This window comes from Canis aureus, chromosome 14, assembly GCF_053574225.1.
Source record: "Canis aureus isolate CA01 chromosome 14, VMU_Caureus_v.1.0, whole genome shotgun sequence".
Taxonomy (NCBI): Eukaryota; Metazoa; Chordata; class Mammalia; order Carnivora; family Canidae; genus Canis; species Canis aureus.
The window spans coordinates 61,333,245-61,354,501 of NC_135624.1; the positions used below are offsets into that span (position 1 = coordinate 61,333,245).

The 21,257-nt window shown below is 35.2% G+C and overlaps 1 protein-coding gene and 1 pseudogene across 2 annotated transcripts in view; one reads left to right on the forward strand and one right to left on the reverse strand.

The window, feature by feature from the left end:
• Nucleotides 1-21,257, reverse strand: part of LOC144283713 (uncharacterized) — a 118,065-nt gene that overhangs the window by 22,964 nt on the left and 73,844 nt on the right. The window lies entirely within an intron of this gene.
• Nucleotides 14,194-20,859, forward strand: LOC144283808 (Y-box-binding protein 1-like; annotated as a pseudogene).

Consider the following 21,257-nt stretch of genomic DNA (forward strand, 5'->3'; position numbering starts at 1 on the left):
AATGTTGGAGAGGATGCGGAGAAAAGGGAACCCTCTTACACTGTTGGTGGGAATGTGAACTGGTGCAGCCACTCTGGAAAACTGTGTGGAGGTTCCTCAAACAGTTAAAAATATACCTGCCCTACGACCCAGCAATTGCACTGTTGGGGATTTACCCCAAAGATACAAATGCAATGAAACGCCGGGACACCTGCACCCCGATGTTTCTAGCAGCAATGGCCACGATAGCCAAACTGTGGAAGGAGCCTCGGTGTCCAACGAAAGATGAATGGATAAAGAAGATGTGGTTTATGTATACAATGGAATATTACTCAGCTATTAGAAATGACAAATACCCACCATTTGCTTCAACGTGGATGGAACTGGAGGGTATTATGCTGAGTGAAGTAAGTCAGTCGGAGAAGGACAAACATTATATGTTCTCATTCATTTGGGGAATATAAATAATAGTGAAAGGGAAAATAAGGGAAGGGAGAAGAAATGTGTGGGAAATATCAGAAAGGGAGACAGAACATAAAGACTGCTAACACTGGGAAACGAACTAGGGGTGGTAGAAGGGGAGGAGGGTGGGGGGTGGGAGTGAATGGGTGACGGGCACTGGGTGTTATTCTGTATGTTAGTAAATTGAACACCAATAAAAAAAATAAAATAAAAAAAAAAGAAGTCACAGAAAGAGAATTTTTTTTTAAAGAGAAATTTTTAAAACCATCATTTACAATTACACCAAAAAGAATAAAATATCTAGGAATAAACTTAACCAAAGAGGCAAAAGACCTGTACTCTGAAACCTAGAAAACACTGATAAAAGAAATTGAAGATGACACAAACAAATGGAAAGATATTCCGTGCTTACAAATTAATGTTGTCCAAATATCCACATGACCTAAAGCAATCCATAGATTCAATGCAATCACTATCAATGGATCAGGGTAGAGACCCCAGAAACAAACCTACAAATATATGGTGAGTTAATCTATGACAAAGAAGGCAATAATATACAATGGGGGAAAATATGGTTGTTTAATAAATGGTCCTGTGAAAACTGGACAACTACATGTACAAGAATGTAATGAAGTCCTTTCTAACACCATACACAAAAATAAATGTAAAACCTAAACATGAGACTTGAATCCACAAAAATCCTAGCCGGGAACAGAGACAGCAATCTCTGATATCAGCCACAACACTTTTCTAAATATATCTCCTAAGGCAAGGGAAACAAAAGCAACAAAAGACATCCCCTCCTAAAGCAAGGGAAACTATTGGGACTAACTCAAAATAAAAAGATTTTGTGTAGCAAAGGAAAACATTGACAAAACAAAAAGACAATGTACTGACTGGGAAATGATATATCCAATAAGGAGTTAATATCCAAAATATATAATACATACAACTCAATAACAACAAAAAAATCTGATTAGAAAATGGGCAGAGGACCTGAATAGACATTTTTCCAAAGAAGACATACAGATGGCCAACAGACACACAAAAAGATGTTCAACATCACTCATCATCAGGGAAATACGAATCAAAACTATAACGAGATATCACCTCACACCTGTTAGAATGGCTAAAATCAAAAAGACAAGAAATAACAAGTGTTGCTTAGGATGTAGAGAAAAAAGAACCATTGTGCACTGTTGGTGGAAATGTAAAGCAGTGCAACCACTGTGGAAAACAGTATAGAGACTTCTCAAAAAAATTAAAAATAGAAATACCATATGATTCAATAATTCCACTATTGGTATTTACCCAGGTAAATAAAAACACTAACTGGAAAAGGTGTATGCATCCCTGTGCTTACTGCAGCATTATTTACAACAGCCAAGATATGGAAGCAACCCAAGTGTCCATCAGTAAATGAATGGATAAGAAAAATGTGGCATTTATACACAATGGAATGTTTTACAGTCATAAGAAAGGATGAGATCTTGCCATCTCAGACAACATGAATTAGACCTAGAGGGTTTTATGCTAAGTAAAATAAGTCGGACTGAGAAAGACAAATACCACATAGTTCTACTCATAAATGGAATCTAAAAAAAAAAAAAGAATAAACATGGGATATCTGGCTGTCTCCGTTGGTAGAACATGTGACTCTTGATCTCAGAGTTGTAAGTTGGAGCCCTACATTGGGTGTAGAGATTACTTTAAAAAATAAAATAAATAAGTAAATAAATAAATAAACAAAAAGCAGAATTAGAACTATAAATACAGAAAACTGATAGTTGCCATAGGGAAGGGTGGTGGAAGGTGGACAAAACAGGTGAAGAGGAGAGGAAGATACAGGCCTCCAGTTATGGAATGAATAAGTCACAGGAATTAAAAAACTCAGCATAATGGATACAGTCAGTGATATTATAATAACAATGTAATGAGACAGATGGTAGCTATACTTGTGGTGAACACAGCATAATGTGCATAACTTGTCAAATCATTAAGTTGCACACCTCAAAGTAATGTAACTGTGGCTCAACTATACTAAAAATTAATCTGAAAGTACCAAAAAAATTATTTGTTGTTTATCTAAAATTAAAATTTAACTGAGAATTTTATATTTTTGTTTGCCAAATATGGCAACCCAGGTATAAACCAATTGTTAAAGACCCGAAGGATAAATACAAATACAAACATTTCAGTCAGTAGTAAGAAATTATTGAAGAGTAGAGTAACAAACATTCTAAAGGAAAAACAGTGACATAAGAGTCTCCCGTACTCTTGATGAACACCAAAAAAGTGTTTGTTTTCTATAGTGATGGTAGTTTTCCTGACTAGATGAAATCGTCGTGAGACTACCCTCCTGTCCCATAATCAAAGGAATCAACCCTCCCCCATTAGACATATCTAAGTTTCCAGCAAAGAGTAACTTAGAACAGGGAGAAATTCATGAGTTCCAAGAAATTTAAAGTCTAAAACAGGTAGGAAAACTATGGTCCACTGATCTGTTTTTGAAAATAAGATTTTATTAGAACACAGCCATGCCCACCCATATACTATCTATGGCTGTTTTTACACTGAAGGAGTTGAGTAGTTGTCACAAAGCTAAAAAAATTTTCTACTTGATCCTTTATAGAAAAAAGTTTGCCAACTATTACTCTAAAGGCTATCTTGACCAGCATTTTCTCTTATTTTTAATATCTACTACTTTATTTTATTTAATAAATAAATTTATTTATTTTAATAAATAAGTAATAATATCTACTAATAAATAAGTATTAATATCTACTATTTATTTTATTAAAATGTAACCAACTAAATCACATATATTTTTTTCAACTCTTCAGTTGGTCTTTTTTGACAAAGAAAATTCATACTCAAAACACTTTTACTTGGCAGCAGTAAGACATCTTACAGACACAAAAATATAGGTAATATGGTCTTGGAATGGAAATGACAGTAAGATTTAAATATATCAACTTTATAAATTCAACCTTTTTCAATAGTAGCAAGTATATCAAAATTATAATTCATATTTTCATTCTTAACTGTTTAGTCAGTTTGAGCTTTTATGAAAGCATAACCTTGGTACTAAAAATTATAAAGCTGTTTATATGGTGAAAGCTACTCATTTGCTCAAAAAAAGTTTAAGAAGTCTGTTCACTGAAATGTCATAAGGAAAAAATCTATACCAAGTTGTACAGATGTAGCTGCATCTTTAAAGATCCCAATACAATAAAAAATGGATTTCTTTTCTTCCATACATTTACCATGAACTTACTCCCTCATTAAAATGTGAACTACACCAAACAAGAGAACAGCTGTTAGGTTTTTAATTAACTTCTTTAAGTCAAATAGTATAATAACTTAAAATCACTTTATGGAGACAAAAATTGTTTTTGAAAGAAAAATGGCTTTGCCTTGTCTCCTTGTAAGATAACCATAATTATCAAAAACTGCATCAATATTAAAAGCTTAAGTGTTTTTACATAAGTGGTTTTTTTATTGCTAATCTTTTTACTTATTTGAAAAGTTTTCTTGAGATAAAATTAACAAACATATAATTTGTCCATTTAAAGTGTACAATTCAATATTTTTTACTATAGTATTCATTGTTATATAACCATCAACAATCTGATTTTTAGATGTTTGTCTTCTCAAAAAACAAAAAAACAAACAAAACAAAAAAGCCCATACTTTTATTCACCTCTGCCCCACTCCACCCCAGCCTTAGGCAACTACTTACCTATTTCTAATCTCTACAGATTTGCCTATTGTGGACATTTTATATAAATAGGATCATACAACATGAGATCTTTTGTGATTTTTTTTCACTTAGCATGTTTTCGAGTTTTAATTATTTTGTAGCATGTATCAGTATTTCATTTCTTTTTATTACTAAATAATATTCCATTGTATGGTTATACAAATTTTACTTCTCCATTCATCATGTGGCTTATTTCTACCTTTTGGCTATTATGAGTAATTCTGTTCTGAACTTTCATTTACAAGTTTTTTGTGTAGATATATGTTTTTATCTATCTTTGGTAAATACTTTAAAGTAGAACTGCTGGGTTATATGGGAACTCTGTGCTTAATATTTTGAGGAAATGTCAAACTGTTCTCCAAAGAGTTTCAACATTTCACATTCCCACTAGCAACATAAAAAGAGTTCCAGTTTCTCCATATTCTCATTAATATTTGCAGCTATCTGGCTTTTTTTTTTTTTTTACAATATCCATCAATTGAATATGAAGTATGATCTCATTGGAGTTTTGATTTTCAGTTCTCTAATGACTAATGGTGTTGTGCATCATTTCAAGGGCTTACTGGCCATGAATCTTCTTTGAAGAAATAACTATTCAGATCCTATGTCTTTCTTTTAAATTGAGTTATTGGGTGTTTTTATTATTAAATTATAATACAGATAGATGATACATTAGATACAAGTGCCTTATCAGATATATGACTTACAAAAAAAATGTTTTTATTCTGTGGATTGTCTTCTCGCTTTCTTGGTAACATTCTTTTCAGCACTAAAGTTTTAAATTTTGGTGTATCCAATTTATCTGTTTTTTTCCTTTTGTAGCTTACACTCTTGGTGTTGTATTTAAGAAAGCATTGCCCAAACCAAGATCATGAAGATTTTTTTCTTCTAAGAGTTTTATAGCTTTCTTGCATATAGGTTTATAATCCATTTTGTGTTATTTTTGTAAATAGGATGAGGTAGGGATCCAGCTTCATTGTTCTGCATGTGGATATTCACTTTCCCAGCACTATTCACTGAAAGATTAATCTTTCCTTGATTAAATTGTCTTAGCATTCCTGTCAAAAATCAAGTGATTGTAAATGTGAATTTCTCTCTGGACTCTCAATTCTATCCCATTGATCTATATGTCTATCCGTATACCAGTACCACATTGTCTTGATTACTATAGGTTTGCGGTAAGTTTTAAAATCATTAGCTGTAAATATTCCCATACTCTCAAAATTGTTTTGTCTGTTCAGGTTCTCTTGCATTTTCATAATAATATTAGGATCAGGTTAGAATGGAGTTCTTGGCCTTTGAGTAGTGACTAGGTAGGAGAGGAGAGATCCAGTTCCCTCCATGCCCCTACCTTCAACATGGTGCTGTGAGGGATAAGAAATGGCAACCTGACCCTTCAGAAATGAAACTTTAACCCTAGAAGAGCTGGAGAAAGAGGGAGCCCCTGTCTTCTTGGGTGTATACACCTGTAATATAGCTTCTTTAACATGGAGCAGGGATGCTGGTAGGGGGTAGTGTCAGGAAACAAATCAGGACTCCAATGCTACTACTCTTTTTGTTCACACATAGATTTAATAGATTTTCTTCAACTAATGTTTTTTTTCTCCAGTCTCTGTATTCTTTAGAACATCTTTAAAATCTTAAGTTTTTCAACATTTTCATCATTAAATTGTTTCTTAAGGAGGGAGCCTACCAAGCTCCATACTCTGCCATTCTAAATGTCCCTGCCCTCTTTGCATAAACTTTTAAAAATCTACTTGATTATAACATTGCTTTAGTTGAGGAGTAGCAGATATTACTTCTATTTTTCAAATAAGGCAAAATAGGTTAAATGTAGAAACGGAAATTGTACACCAAGAAATAGAATACATGTCTCCCAACCAACAGGTTTTATCAGTTCAAGCTGCTGCTGTGATAGAGTAAGCCTACAGAAGAAGTTCAATGAATTTAATTTACTTCTCAAGATACATGTGATTCCTCAATCTTATGTTTTTAGTCTGCCATGAAAATGTTCAAGAACTTTACAAAAATAGCCAGAACTGGCCAGGTAGCAAGTCTGTCAAATATTAATAAGGTGTAACACTTTATGTGTTTAGAAAGGCTCCTCCTTAATAGAAAATGTGTCAGAAACAGATAAATCCGTGATAATCAATTAAGCTGATTGGCAAGTTTTCTAATGGTTTTTCTATTGGTTCCATGTTACACAATTTAAAGAAAACAAGGACAGAAAGTCACAAATGCATATAGACAGCTAAACTCATAAGGCAACCTACTACTTGGAGAAAAATTATAGGGTCAATTTAAGACAAAATTGTGATGTAAGAAACTTATTCTTCTTCACTGCCCTTTATCCTTTGTTCTGATAACAATTCCATTTTCTCCAGCAACAAGTGTTTGATGAGTTTGTATTCTTCTCCATTATCTCAAAATTTGCATCATGGTCTTGATTTGATCTTAACATGTCACCCATTTAAGCCATTTGTATCCTCACTTAAGCTTGAATTAAAGACTGTAGTTTCACCAGTGTAATTTTGGACATCCTCAAGGGAGTAAGAGAGAGATTTTTGGAACACCCTGAAGCTGTCTTCCTTTACAGCTGAAACCACTCACATGTGGGTGGTTTCCACTCTACTTACGCACAAGGATTGCTCTACAAGAAAGACACCATTTCTGCTTATATAACAGAATCATTCCCCTGAATTTACAGCTTCAATCCCCCTATCAGTCATTGTGACAGCACTTCACAGCAATACAACAGGAGAGATTGAAGACTAAGACAACTGGTCTGCCTACCAGTCAGATCTGATTACAACTCTGTACATCAGTGTTTAGACTACAAGGCAGTATGTATCATCTTTATCACAATGTAAGATCAGATAAACTATCTGCTGTTCTTCATTATCTGGGGAAAGCCTGGAAGAGAACATATAGTGCCAGTCATATTATGCGTTACCTTTCTTCCACTGAAAAGTAAAATTGAAAGACAGCAATAAAAATTTATCAATTCAGGGAATCAGAACTCCACTTCATTCTGCAATTAAACATCAGAGACCTACCCATTTCTATTTTAGTTCTTTGAATATAAAACATATCTAAGAAGATGGGGAAAAGACACTTACAATGCCTCTAAGTTTGTTTCCATCTCTGGTCAAGTTCAGGATCAGATAGGAAATATTGAAATGCATTAGGAAGTTGTCTTCACTTAGCATTTTATTATTCTCTTTCTGAAAATTCAACCTAAACAGATTCCTGTTTTGAAACCTACCTGGCCTAATAATGTAAGAATCCCACAAAGAAGAGTATAAAGCTAATGGACAATAGAAATTTGAGTCAATCCTCTTACCCATCTATCCAGGAGTCTACCATAACTGTGTCACAAACAGAAGTGTTATAAGAAAACATGGTGGTCTTTTACTACTTAAATAATCTTTTATCTTCAAATTTTTAATGATACACCTTCAATGTCAATGCAGGATAATTAGTTGACCATACATTACACACCTTTCTGGCTTTGAAAAGTAATGGTATTAAGTGAACAATGTGTTATTTTGCATGTTTTAATAATTTTAACCCAATTAAATTTTTAGTCTGCTTTATAATTGATAATTAGTCCACACTCCATATATTTGCTCAAACTGAAACCCAAGAGTCATTGTTTGTCCTCATGCCTATACACCCCACATCTAATCCATCTGTAAGTCTTGAGAGTTCTACCTTTGAAAGATATGCCAAATCCAGCATGTTTGCCACAGAGACACCTTCATAACTTGGGCTATTTCAGGAGCATCCTATTGCTTCTGCTTTTGTTCCATTTCAGGCAATTTTCTCCAAAAACATTTTAAAATAAACATTTAAACATTTTTAAATAAAAATCAAATAATTTCACTCCCTTGCTCAAAACCTGCCAGTGTCTTTACTGTTTTAAACTTATGCAGAAGATAATTCAAACTCCTAGTCATGGCCTAAGTGCCTTATATATTCCAACCTCTACCACTTCTATTCAAGCTACACTAGCTTCTTGCTCCTCTTTGAACATAGGTGCATTAATGAAATGGGATTTGCATTTTACAGGCTAAATACCACAATGATTTTCTATGAGGTCTTACGGGTTATAGAATTCTTCTGTATGATATTCCCTTTGAAAAACCACATCAAGAAACACCTCTTAAGGAATAAGTAGTGCATAAAAAGAGTGGTAAGTCCTCTTATTAAGTGACAGAAATATGAATGAGAATCTCCTACACATAAACAAAATCACCAAATAGAAAAAATATTGTAAAATAACATTCAATGCACAATTTTTCATACCCACTGGCATCCAGTTAGATCATAGATGCTGTGTTTCAGAATCATCAACTTATATCTGATCTGTTGGCTAGCATAATCCAATTTAAACAAAAAAATTTTTTTAGAGAAGCCATACAAATCTGACAATCATATGGTTAACCTTTGCTTAATAAGCAATAAAATGTTGAACAGAAAATATTTGCAATATTTGCAGATGACATGGTATTACATAGAGAAAACCCTAAAGATACTACCAAAAAAATGTTGGAACTAATGAAAGAATTCAATAAAGTTGTAAAATACAAAAGCAATATACAAAAATATGATGCATTTCTATACACTATCTAGAAAGAGAAATTAAGAAAACAACCTCATTTACAATTTTATGAAAAAGAATAAAATACCTAAGAATAAATTTAACCAATGCAGTGAAATTCCTCTATGCTCTGAAAACTATCAGACATTGATAAAAGAAATTAAAGAAGACACACCAAAAAATGGAAAGATATTTCGAGCTAATGGATTGAAAGAATATTGTTAAAATATCATACTACCCAAAAATCAGATAAATTCCAATGGCATTTTTCACATAAATAGAACCAACAATCCTAAAACTTGTATGAACCCACAAAAGACCCCAAATAGCCAATGCAATCTTGATAAAGAAGAATAAAGCTGAAGACATCACACTGCCTGATTTCAAACTATATTACAAAGCTACCCTAATCTGAAATAATATGGTATTGGCATAAAATCAGACATGTTGATCAATGGAACAATAGAGAGCCCAGAAATGAAACCATATACTTATGATCAACTAATTTATGACAAAAGAGGCAAGAATATACAATGGGGAAATAACAGCCTCTGTAAGAAATAATATTGGGACGATTGGATTGCCACATGTAAAAGCATGCAATTGGACCACTATCATACCCCGTACAGAAAAATTAACCTAAAATGGATTAAAGACTTGAATGTAAGATATGAAATCATAAAGCTCCTAGAAGAAAACACAGGCAGCATGTTCCTTGACATTACTCTTGGCAATGAGTTTTTGGAACTGACTCTAAAACCAAAATAAATAAGTGAGACTACATCATCTGCACAGCAAAAGAAACAATCAACAAAATGAAAAGTCACCTACTGAATAAGAGCAAGAATTTGTGAATCATGTATCTGGAAAGGGGTAAATATCCAAAATAGATAAAGAACTTTTACAACTCAATAGCAAAAGAACAAATAATCCCACAAAAAAAAAAAAATGAGCAGAGGATCTGAATAGACATTTTTCAAAAGAAAAAAAAAGACATACAGATAGTCAACAACTTTCTCAAAAATTGAAAGCAGAATTACCATTGATCCAGCAATTCCAATTCTGTTTTTATCTGAAGAAAATGAAAACACTAACTTGAAAAGATATATGCACCCGTATGTCCATTGTAGAATTATTTACCGTAGCCAAGACATGGAAATAACCTACGTTTCCACAAGAGGTGACAAAACAAAATGTGATATACATTTTATTCAGTCATAGAAAAGAATGGAATCTTACCATTTGTGACAACATGGATGCACTTTGAGGGCACTATGCTAAGTGAAATAAGTCAGAGAAAGCAAATACTATACAATCTCACTTATATGTGGAATCTAAAAACAAAAAAAAAACAGGCCCATAGATACAGTTAACAGAGAAAAAAAATGGCGATTGCCAGAGGTGGTGGATGGGCAGGGGAATGAAATGGGTGAAAGAAGTCAAAAGACACAAACTTTCAGTTATAAAATAAACAAGTCATGGGGATGTGATATGCAGCATGATGCGTACAGTTAATAATGTTGTATTATATATTTGAAAGTTGCTAAGAGACTAGATCTCAAAAGTTTTTATCACAAGAAAAAATTGTATATGTATGAGGACAAATGCTAACTAGATTTATTTGTGGTAATCATTTTGCCTTGAATGCAAATATTGAATCATTATGGCTTTTGTTTGCTTTTGAAACAGGAAATTTTATTACCAGAGACAGCTAGGATGTTAACAGGGTTCAAGGAGGTAACTGTGGCCCTGCTTGAAAAATCAGTGACACACTCCCCGTAAATACTGTGAGAGAGCTGGATGGGGAAGCCATCCTCCATTTGAGGGAAGTGCCCCCCCAAAAAATGGATCCTCACCAGAATCCCACACTGAAAATTGGAGAAAGTGTGCTTCACTTCCAGAAGGGGAGGGGACAAGTAACTATTTGGAAACAGGCCCAAGGCATTCTGGTCTTTTTTAATGAGGCTTGCCCACAAGAGAAACTATTTTGCCAAACTCTCAAATCGTTATGTTGTATACCTGAAACTAACATAATGTTGTATGTCAATTATGTCTCAATTTTTTAAAAAAAGAAAAAAAGGAAAAACACTAATACCAGTATTAAAATCCCTAAAAAGAGAAAAAAGAAAATACGAACATCCATCTTAATCTTACATCAGAGGAAGAAATTAGGCATTTAAATATACTTTTATCACACATCATCTATTTGGGTAAATACTTTGAAGTACAATTGGATTTCCATATATAGAGAAAGGATCCCCTTAGAAGTATTAAACAGAAGTTGCTTAAAGTCTACTTCATATTACATGTAAATACAATGTCTATCACATATTTCACTCCTTACACATGTTCAGAAGTTTTTTGTGTTTTTTTTTAATATTTTATTTATTTATTCATCAGAGACACAGGGAGAGAACGAGGCAGAGAGAGAAGCAGGCTCCATGCAGGGAGCCCGACATGGGACTCAACCTCTGGTCTCTAGGATCATGCCCTGGACCAAAGGCGGCGCTAAACCGTGAGCCCCCCGGGCTGCCAGCTCAGAAGTTTTTCATCTGTAGACTTTCCTACCATAACAGTATGCCCTTTTTGTATACATATATAAAATGTTTCCTAATTATTATAGCTCTATCCTCACTCTAACATTTTAAGAGTAAAATGGCTACTTTACAACTCAAAAGTTAAACTTAAAAAAGCCTTAAGTATATAATATTTCTTAGAGAGAAGAACTATAATTCTCAAGCTGATAGGAATTGGAGAGATTTACTGATACTCAATCCAGCTTAAAATAAAGTTGCTGTCCTGTCCTTTCCTACGGCTTATGTCTCTGACAGCAAACATAATTAAAGCTATAGAGAGAGAAATCACCAGTTGTTCTGAATCAGTGAAACGTGACAACCAAGAAAATAATGCTAAAGCGTTTTTAAAAAAAAATCTCAAGTACTGATTCTACCCACAGACCCCTTTTCTTCTGTGTCATCCTTAACAGCAGATATAAATACAGAACGAACATGAATCAATAGAAAAGACTGGGGAGAGAGAGAACAATTTAGGGAATTTTTTGATGTATTATGGTTCACACACACGCAATCATCCAGCAAGCATGACATTCTCCCCAGCTCTGATCTGCTGGCACCTGCTCACTCTTCTAGTCAGCCCCATGGTTTCTCTATCTCACTTCCCTCCTGTAAACCGAATGTCAGCTCAGGTGCCAGAAAAAGTAGGGTTAAAACTTCAACATCTGTTTCCTACTAAAGTCACAGAAATCTTTTGTCAGTTGCCTACTCCTTGGCCTCGCGAGGAAAAGGTGGCTACAAGGAGGAAGACTGCTAAAGTGAAAAGAGACTATTTTAAATTTCTGTCATCATGATTAAATACGATTTTCTCCAAAATGCCCTAGGGTCTCATTTTGAACCAAATCTTCTCCTGCTGGCATGTTTCTGATTCACTGGCACTTACCCACCTGCATACCAGGGATATGCCATCTTTAAAGGAATTAAAAAGAGTTATCACCATGAACTCAGACTGTGTTGTATTCAACTTATATATAATATGTATATTTGAAACCACTCTGAAGAGTGTGGTTTTTCCTGAAACTGGTTTTAGCAGGCTGCATGATGGCTTGGCAGTCTCTTAGAAGCAACACAGAAGCCATCAGCATGATTCTCCCACTGGCTCTTAAACTCAGAAGTGGGCAATTGGTTAGTACTTATTTTAGAAAGCCTGGCATGTCGTTTGCTCACAACTGTGCACCTCTTCTAAGTCTCATGCTAGTGAGCTCTATTATTATAAAAAGTCATACATATAATTAATCCACAACATCATGCCACCTTGTCACCTTTGGACCAACCATGCTTCACATACTACAGAAAGCCTAAATTTTACTCCATGATATTGCCATTACACTTACGATAAGAACTGAAATTATGTCAATTATTTTTATTTTCATTTCTTAAAAATATGCAAGGTTACAGACATTTTTCCCTAAAAGCAGATGATACAAATCCAAAATTCCAAGAATGATTTGTTTATTCATTTTTGTTTGTTTTGCTATATATATATGCCTGTGGTGGATAAAAGAAGTGAGGATTGGGCTTCTGGACTTGAGCCTCTCACTTTCTTACTATGTAACCTTGTATAAGTCATCTTAGTTTCATTCCTTTAACAGTAAAATGGAAATAACAATACACATCCTCTCTATCACACATTATATAAAATCGTGCTAGATAAATGTAAGGTTTTTGCACTGAGTTAAAATGTGAATAAACATGTGTTTATAAAATATGCATTTCCATTGAAAACATATATATTAGTAAAAAGAGTGTTTTGGCAAGAAAATTGGCTGGCAACCAAAGACTTGTGTTGCGAATTGCCAATTCCAAGTAGTTTGGCAGAAAAATCCAGACAGAAATCATATACCTCCCTGTGATGATTAATTTTATGTGTCAGTTTGTCTGGACCCTGGTGCCTAGATATTTGGTCAAACACTTTTTCTAGATGTTTCTGTGGAGGTTTTTTTCGGATGAGATTGACATTTGTATCAGTGGACTTCAAGTAAATCATATTGTCCTCCATAGTGTGGGTGGGCCTCATCCAATCCATTGAAGGCCTGAATAGAACAAAGGCTGACCTTCCCCAGAACAGGAAGGGAAGTCTGCCAGCAGACAGCCTGCAGACTTCAAATGAAACGTCAGATCCTCCCTGGGTATCCTGCCTGTTGGACCTACCCTGCAGATTTTGGACCTGCCAGTCTCTATCATCATGTGAGCCAATTCCTTAAAATAAAGTCTTCTCTCTCCCTCAATCTCTCTCTACACACACCCTCAGCTCTGTTTTGTTTCCCTGGAGAACCCTAACTAATATACCCCCTAAAATCTATGTGGGATGATTGACTAATCTTGGCCAAAGGAATATAAGGAAAGTGAAGTGTGTCACCTCTGCAGGAAGCTATTTAATTATCCGTGTGCTTTCTCCACTTTCTCTTCTCCTCCTGTGACATATTTGGAAGCCACATGTGGAGTATAGTTACATGTGGTACACAAGATGGATGAGGCCTGAAGATTGGCCCAAGAAGGATGTGTGTATTGGATTTTGTGTGCATGAGAAAAATATTATTGTGTTAGGCCACTGAGATTTGGGGATTATCTGCTACAGCAGCTGGAACTAGTTACCCTGACTAATGCGGGTATATTTTATTGTGTACAAATTGAACAAAAAGGGGAAAATTCTGCTTTTGTTGAAATGCAAAAGAAAAAAGCAACTCCTGACACCTGGAAACTATCCCGAACACTTTTCACAGAACACCAACAGCAGACAAAGCACTCTCTGACTATAAGAAACAAGACTGGAATGAGTGAGTCATGGGAATCAAAGGCACAGCATAGGGAACATGGTCAACGGTACTAGAATAGTGTTGTACAGCAACAGATGGTGGCTACGCTTGTGGTGAGCATAGCTAACCTATGGAGACGTTGCATCACTACATTGTATACCAAAAACTAATGTAACATTGTGTCAACTATATTCAAATTTTTAAAAAAGACAGAAACAAGACTGCTCTATAATCATGTTTAAACACAGAGAAAAATCTAAACATCGTCCAAACCAGAAAAATAATCCAACATCTCCCTATCTAGAGTCATATGAGTGAATGCTGCCTAGTTTTAGCTTCCCTCTAGTCTTCCCTCCTTCTAAGGAAGATATATTAAATACCCAATCACAATTAGCCCTGCTTCCTGACAGCATCCAATCCAGAACAAGGCCTCAGAACAAAGATTGAAGATTCCTGAAGTCTTCCCCCAAATCACCCAAGCAACACTGAAATTCTATTTTAACAGTCCTTTCCAACACTCTACTGAGACACTCTGCAATTTCCCATGACCAGTTGTGTGGTCTCCCTCAATGGCTCATTACAATAAGCATAAACCCAAACTGTCTAACTACAGGTGTGTTCTTCATGGTCTTTAGCTGGAGAGCATCAATATGGGTAATAATTGTACCCTTAGAAAATACAGAAATTGGACAAAATTATTTCTAAGACTATTTATTTGATTCTAACTGCCTGTGGTCATGCTGATTTTCAGAGTGGGTAAATGAAAACAGCTTTTCTCTATACCACATAGTGAGACTCTATAATCAGCAACAACATTACATTTGGATTAAATTGCTATTTTTAAAAAAACGTGTTTTTTTCTGAATTTTTAGCTTGGAACATGTCCAAATACTTATTAAAGGCTTGTTACTTTATATTTGATCTTCTTTTATTGAAAAGTCTTTAATGAATACACAGAGAATTAATATTTATATTTTAACAAACCAATTTTTATTTTTCTTTAATAAGACTTAGAGAATATTACTCTCCAGAAAACTTTAAATTGTCAAACTTGGAATCAAAAGTATGGGAGAAAGTTTAAAAAGACCTGAAAGATAATGAGTTTAAGCTACAGGTTAAGTATGTGTTAACATTTATTTCAATAATATCATTCTTGAGTTTTTGTATGCAAATTTATTTTCCACCTAAGGAAACTTTTTGTGTGTGTGTGTGTGTGTGTGTAGCAAAGTGTTTCACTCCTCTTTTAAAAAGTCTTTTAAATTCTTAAAATCTGTATTCTCAAACTCTACTGTGACTAAAAATTACTAGGTAAACTTTTTAATAATTGGTTTTAGGACAACTGGAAAGACTTTTAGCTAATGCAAAATTAGGTCTGTACCTCACACCATGCACTAAGAATAACTTCAAAAAGATCGTATATTTAAAGTTTAAAAAAAATTAAAATTTTCTGGGGCACCTGGCTAGCTCAGTTGGTAGAGTATGCAACTTTTGATCTCAAGATCCTAAGTTTGAGCCATGTTGGGTATATAGATTACTTTAAAATAAAATCTTGAAAAAAATAATTAAAATTTTATGTGAATTGAAAGATATAGATGAGTGCCTTTTCAGCCTGAGAACAGGGAAAACTTCCTATCTTGATACTCAGTAACAATTCAAGAAAGAAGAATGAATAATTAACTAATAATTTTAAAGTATTCTGCAGACCAGAAACACTATACACAAAGTTAAATGTGCATAAAAACTTGGAGAAGTTATTTATAACTGATAAGGGGGTGGGATGGAAAGCCAGTATAAATGATATAATAAGAGTCCCCCCCCAAAAAAAGAGTTCCCCAAAACCTTAGATAAAAAGACCAACAATCCAATAGAAGAATGATCAAAGATCAATGATCAATCTTTTCAAAGATTATGAATAGGTAGTTCACAGAACAAGAACACAGAAATGACCCTTAAAGAAAAAAATAGCAAAACTCACTTAAAAAGAGAAATTCTAAATACCACCATAGTGAGAAAATATTGTTCAACTATCAAACTGGTAAAATCTAAAGTTTTGACAAAAAGCTGTTAGGGAAAATGTTAGGGATAGGAATATTTATCAATTTTTGGCAGAAATGCAAACTGGAACTGGCCTTAAGATAATAACTTTGCAATATATAGAAAACATGTGGAATTAATAAGTGATTATAGCAAGGTTTCAGAGTAGAAAGTTATAAAGTCAATCAACCAACCATGAACAAGTTACATTTGAAATTACAAACACATTATCATTTACATTAGCATCTCCAAAAAATGAAATACTTAGTATAAGTCTAACAAAATATGTACAAGATCTATATTAGAAAAACTGCAAAGCTCTGATGAGTGAAATCAAATAAACACTAAGTAAATGGAGATTATATATATTCCATGTTCATGAATAGAAAGACTCAAATATTGTCAAAATGTCAGTTCTTCCCAACTTGATCTACAGATTCAATACAATCCTAATAAGGTTCCATCCAGTTATTTTGTAGATATCAACAAACTGATTCTAAAGTTTAAATGGAGAGGTAAAAGACTCAAAATAGCCAACACAATATTAAAAGAACAGAGTCTAAAGATTGACACTATGTGACTTCATGATTACTATAAAACTATGTGGTATTGGTGAAAGAGCAGACAAATAGATCAATGAAGCAGAATAGAGAGCTGAAAAATAAGCCCACATAAATACAGTCAACTGATCTTTGACAAAGGAGCAAAGGCAATACAATAAAGAAAAGATTGTCTTTTAAATAAATGGTGCTGAAACAACTGGACATCCAAAACTAAATAAATAAATAAATAAATAAATAAATAAATAAATAAATAAATAAACAAGCAACCTATACACAGGCTTGCACCTTTACAGTAAGAAATTAACTCAAAAAGGACCACAGAGCTAAATATAAACCGCAAACCTATAAAACTCCTAGGAGATTACATAGGAGAAAATCTAGTTGACCTTGGGTTTGGAAATTATTTTTCAAATACAATAGCAAAGGCATGATCCCTGAAAGAAATAATTGATAAACTGGACTTCATTAAAATTAAAAACTTGATGCCTGCAAAATGTAATATCAAGAGAATGAAAAGACAAGCAGATGGAGAGAAAATATTTGCAAAAAATACATAATAAACAAACACTGTTACACAAAATAGACAAAGAACCCTTAAAACTCAACAATACGAAAACAAACAACCCAATTAAAAAGTGAGCCAAAGACTTTAACCCGCACCTCACCAAGTAGGATATATAAACAGCAAGTCAGCATATAAAAGAGAGCTTCACGTCATATGTCATCAGAGAAATGCCAAATGAAATGAAGACACCACTCACACTTCTTAGAATAATGAAAATCCAAAACTGACAACAGCAAGTGTTGGCAAGGATGAGGAGCCACAGAGACTCTCATTCCTTCCCAGTGGAAATGCAAAAGGGAACAACCACTTTGGAAGACACTTTGGCAGTTTCTTAGAAAAGTTAATATACCTTTACCATACTATTCAGCAATCTCACTCTTTAGTATTTACTCAGAGGAGTTGAAAATGTATGTTTACACAAAAAAATGTTTGTAGCAACTTCATTAACAATTGCCAAAACCCGGGGCACCTGGGTGGCTCAGTCGGTTAAGCATCTGCCTTTGGCTCAGGTCATGATCCCAGAGTCCTGGGATTGAGTCCCATATCTGGCTCCTCGGTCAGTGGGGAGTCTGCTTCTCCCTGTCGTTCTACTTATCCCCCTGTGGGCTCCCTCTCTTTCTCTCTCTGTCAAATAAATAAATAAACTCTTTAATAATAATAATAATAATTGCCAAAACTCTGAAGCAATCAAGATGATCTTCAGAAGGTGAATGGATAAACTGTGATACATTGAATTACTATTCAGCACTAAAAAAATTATCGGTTAAGCCAGGAAAAAACATGAAGGAAACTTAAATTTATCTGACTAGGTAAAAGAAGCCAATCTAAAAAGGCTACATACTATACGATTCCAATCATATGACATTCTGGAAAGGGCAAAACTATGAAGACAATAAAAAGATCAGCAGTTTGAGGGGTTTGGGATTAATAGGTGAAGCACAGAAAACTATTAGGGCAGGGAAAATGCTCTGTATGCCATAATGATAAATACATGTCTATATATATTTGTCCAACCCCACAGAATGCACAACACAGATTAGACTGGACCCTAATATAAACTATGGACTTTGACTCACAACATGTGTCAATGGAGTTTCATCACTGGCAACAAACGCACCATGCTAGTGGGGGATTTTGATAATAGGGGGGATTGTGGATATGTGCGGGCAGGGGGTATATTGGAAATCTATACACAGTTTTTAAAAAGATTTTGTTTATTTATTTATTTATTTATTTATTTATTTATTTATTTATTTAAAAGAGAGCATGCAGGAGCAGAGGGGAGGGACAGAGGGAGACAGAGAATTTCAAGCAGACTCCCTGCTGAGCATAGAGTCCTACATGGGGCTGGATCTCACAACTCTGAGATCATGACCTAAGCTGAAATCAAGAATTCCACATTTATCCAACTAAACCACCCATGTGTCCTTGTATCTTCTGCTCAATATTGTTGTGAACATAACAGTTATGTTCTAAAAATTAAAGTCTGTTAAAAGTTACCAAAAAACATGATTTTACCCTTTGATGTTTCCACCTTTAAGAATTTATCCCAAATATACACTGGAAAAGTATGAAGTTATTTATAAACATTATTGTGAACGTATTTGTAAAATTAGTTACTAGAACCAACCAAAATATCATCAACAATTTCACTAAAGTGGCAGGATACAAAGTCAACCTACAGAAATCAATTGTATTTCTTTATACTAATGATAAAAAGCATCTGAAAATAAATAAATAAAACGATCTCAGTCACAATAACATCAAAAAAAATAAAGTACTTAGGAATAAATTGAACACAAGGAAGTAAAAGATCTATACAATAAAAACTACAGAATGTAGCGGAAAGAAATCAAAGACACAAAAAGTGGAAAGATACTGTGTTCGTGGATCAGAAGAATTAATGTTAAGATGTCCGTACCCCCCCCAAAGCCTTCTACACATTCAACACCATCCCAGTCAAAATACCAATAGCATTCCTCATAGAAATAGAAGAAAGAGTACTAAAATTTGTGTGGAACCACAAAAGACCTAAAATAGAGAAAATAATCTTGAGAAAAAAAAGAACAAAGCCGAGGTACCATGCTTCTGGATTTCAAGCTATACTACAAAGCCATGGTAATAAAAACAGTACGGGCACAAAGATAGACACACCAACCAGCAGAACAGAGTAGAAAGCCCAGAAGCAAATCCCAGTATATTAAGTCAACTAATATTTGCCAAGGAAGCCAAAAATCAGCCAATAAGGAAAAGATAGTCTCGTCAATCATTAGTGCTAGGCAAACTGGAGCTACACATGCAGACCAGTGAAATTAGAACCCTATCTCACACCACTCTGAAAAATAACCTCAAAATGAGTTCCACCTGCAGCAGAAAATAGGCCCCAGAGAGCCCTGAGTGCCCCCAGCACCTCCACAGGGAGCCCAGCTGCTGCAGCGGGCCCAGCCATCATCACCACAGCCCTGAACACGGAGGCTGAAGCCCAGCAGCACCTGCCACCCTGCCCTCAGCGCTGCCCACCAAGGCCCGCACCATGGCCAGCGCCCGGCGGCCTCACCTCAGGGCACCCTGCCAGGACAAGATCATCGCAAGGGAAGACTTTGGGAATAGTGAAATGCATCAATGTATGAAATGGATATGATTTCATCAGCAGAATCACACAGAGGAAGATGTATTTGTATGTCAGACTGCCATAAAGAAGAACCCCAGAAAGTACCTTCGCAATGTAGGAGATGGAAATCCTGAAATTTGCTTTTGTTGGTGCAGAGGCAGCAAATGTGACAAGCCATGCAAGGCGGTAAGTAGGCAGCCAACCCTAACCATTACAGGCACTATCCATGTGGTAGGGGTTCTCCAAACACAGAATTCTTTTTTTTTTTTTTTAAGATTTATTTATTTATGAGAGAGAGAGAGAGAGAAAGAGAGAGACAGGCAGAGACACAGGAGGAGGGAGAAGCAGGCTCCATGCCGGGAGCCCGACGTGGGACTCCATCCTGAGACACCAGGATCGCGCCCTGGGCCAAAGGCAGGTGCTAAACCTCTGAGCCACCCAGGGATTTCCTCCAACCACAGAATTATCAGAGTAGTGAGAGCGGGAAAAAGAAGGGATCAGAGAGTGCTCCCCAAGGCCAGGCCCAAGACCGTAGGCACAGCACAGGTGGGGGTTCCCACCTTACCATCTGCAGACCCTATGGGAGTGAACCACAGTCTTCCAACCCTTCTGTGCAAGGAGAAGTGATGGAAGCTGCTGACCACCAGGGTGCAGGAGAACAAGTTAGACCAGTGAGACGCCATGTGTATGGGAGTTATAGATTAGGGTTTCACAGGGGGCCTCCTGGCCGAAGATAGTCCAAAGAGGCCGGCAATGAAGAAGATAAGGAAAATCATGGAGATGAAACCCAAAGTCAGCAGTCACCTCAGCGTGGGTACCCCTGCAACTTTAGTCACTGAGGCAGATGCCCAGAAAACCCTAAACCACCAGATGGCAAAGAGACCAGAGCAGCAGCTCCACTAGCTGAGAATTCATCCACCTGGGAGGCACAGTGGGGCCAGGCTGAGTAAATACCAGTTTATCATCTCTCCCACCATCCAGTTTAGTCATCCAACAAGAAGAAATTCCAGCAATAAGCAACAAACAAAAGATTAGAGCTAAAGACCTTAAATGCTTGCCTTTTTTCCCATTGACCAGATAGGTAGAACTATCTGCATTATCTATGCAGCATGGGGCTTTTATTATTTTTACCTAAAAACATTTATTTTTGGTAATGAAAAATCCATTTTTTTTAAAAGCCTCAACACATTTATAGAGGTTTTTAAGTTGTTTCAAGTTTTTAAGTTCCGGTTAAGTGAGTTTTTTAAGAACTTCATTTTTAATTTGTAATAAAAGTTTACAGCTTGATTTTTTTCAAAAAAGTCAACAAATGGCAAGCACCTATTAGTAAAGGTCTTAAATAATTATA